Source organism: Hibiscus syriacus, unplaced genomic scaffold, assembly GCF_006381635.1.
Source record: "Hibiscus syriacus cultivar Baekdansim isolate YM2019G1 unplaced genomic scaffold, ASM638163v2 tig00112217_pilon, whole genome shotgun sequence".
In the NCBI taxonomy this organism is placed as follows: Eukaryota; Viridiplantae; Streptophyta; class Magnoliopsida; order Malvales; family Malvaceae; genus Hibiscus; species Hibiscus syriacus.
In genome coordinates, this window is record NW_024063270.1 from 56724 (window position 1) to 59337 (window position 2614).

Here is a 2614-nt window from a genome sequence, read left to right on the forward strand (position 1 = left end):
AGCCTTCTGTCCATGGTTGGTGCCAAAACTGTTTGTAAGTCATCTGGTATGTCCCACTCAGAAGGATGTGGAATAGGGTAGATAATCTCGGCATAAGTCTGTCGATATACTTCTGTAGTGTAGCAATCCATAGCATATGCGCTTGAATCATCTTGGTTTAGATGAAGAGCAACTTTTATAACATGGCCACACGGATAATCAGATGTTTGCCATTTCATACAACTACACGTCTTTTCATTTAGATCGACAAGCCCATTTAAGTTATTATCCAGTACTTCAAACAAAGTGTTTGAACATGGTTCAACTCTCCATGACGTTGACTTCACAACATGTTTCGTTATCTTTTTTTCAGTCCATGGTGTAACAGGATGTTCCAATGTTCCTGTAAATTTAAATAAATAATACTTAGTAAAATATATGATACGTTACGAATTTAAAGAAATAATACATGCATGGTTTCTTTTCTTGTAGTACCACTGTTGAATAGAGGCTCGAAAAAACTCCATTGACATAGTAATGGGTAATTTCCGGGAATGACGACTTAGAGCGTTGATTGATTCTGCACTATTAGACGTCATGAAACTATATCTTGCTCCAAGTTGATGTACTCTTGACCATCTTTCAAACCCGACATCTTCTAGTGTTTGAGCACACTGAGGCAAAACACGTTTTAAACAATTTATATGCTTATTAAAATCCACTTCCCGATAAGCTTTTACAGCCTTCTAGTATGTCCATTTGTGATTTTTTATCCCAGCAGACCTTGATTTTAGATTTCTATACAAATGAATACCACAAAGTCCATGAAAAGCATCTGGGAAACACCTTCTAACAGCGTTGTCAATTGAGTTTGCCCTATCGGATATGATTGTCAGATTGCTAATAGGACTTATGCAATCCCTAAGATGCCCCATAAACCATGTCCATGAATCAGAGGTTTCAGATTTGCCAACCCCGTAAGCTATTAGAAGTATCCCATTGTTATCATCCATGGCTACTGCTAATAAGTTTACTCTAAGGTATCGACCTTTTAAATGTGATCCGTCAACTATAATAACTGGGCGCATGCAAGTAATAAACGAACGAACCTACAAAATCATATACACAAGAAATATAATCATTTAAATGTGAAATGCAAGTAACTAACAAAAATGAGTCAACAAGATTATATTGATTTACTAACCGCAGCACCAATGGCGATAAACAGCAACTCAAAGCATCCATCTCTATCTATTTTGATATGAGTAACCGACCCATGATTTTTTAGCTTTAAATTGTGACAATAAGCCGGCAGTTGGGCAAACGATGCTTCTGGCGACCCCCTCAACAATTCCAAGGCATAACATTTGGCTCTCCAAGATTGAGAATATGAGATACTAATCTTGAACCGAGCATTCATGTCAGTCATAATTTCATGTCCCCGATATACCCTGCCATTCAAAAACATTAACTCAGCCAGAAAACCACCCAACACCTTTTTGTTTGCCTGTCTACGGTGAGGAAAAACTTGGGTTCTTGAACATGTATGTTTATCAATAAAAGTCATAACTTGAAACATTTCACAATCTTTTATCCTCTTTGCAATCATACGCCACGTACAGTTTTTGTCAATCATACACCTTGTTTCGAAACGATCTTTGCTTGATTTGTTAACTTTTAGTTGATAACCATCTTCCACACATTTCGTATACAAAGCTATCTTCAAGTCTTCCTTTGTATCAAAACAATCATCTTTCTTGATACGAATAATTTTTGTGTAACAATCAACTGCTATTTTTACCAACTCTTCTTCCGGCATTTGAAGTAATTCTGGCATATTCCAGTTATACTCCCATGGCATTTTCTTCGGGGACTTTTCTTCGGGGATTTCTTCTTCTTCTTTTTCTTCTTCAGGGTTATATGAATTACAGAATGGATGTTCAACATGTTCATTCACAGTCGTAACTTCCTCCTCATTATCATCAACAACATCTTCCTCGGCAGCGGCTGTTTCATCATCAAAATTCGGGTATTGATCAATATCAAAATCATTTCACGCAGGGTTTGTTTCTTCTTCTGAAACATCATCAAAATCCGAGTATTGACCAAGATCAAAGTCTGGGTATTGACCAAGATCAAATTTTGAATACCGACTAGTACTCACAATTTTTTATGTTGGCTCATCATCGTCTAACTGGTTAATACGAAAACCGAAATTTGGTGCTGAAAGTTGATTGGGATTTGGATTAGGGAAAGGTTGTGGGTTTTGAGATTGTGTTTGGTATTGGAAATATGGTGAAACAAAATTTGCTTGGTGATGAAATTGTGGTGGAAGCATTAAATTTTGAGCACCATAAACTGGGGTTGAAAAACTTAGTTGATTACTACTCGCTACTGACCCAACTTCACTACTTCTAGGTTCAACAACATACAATGTAACATCATCTTGCGAAACACTAATGTAAGCAATGAATCATTCAATATCTTCATTGTCGGTTAACAAATAAACTTTACATTTTCTCTGATAAGATAGCCTAAATCCACTTAAGGGCTCTAAATTTAATTTATTTGCAACACGTAACATTAGAGTTTCATAAGTTAACTTTTTTAATGACAGTTTTAGTTGAAGATTCAT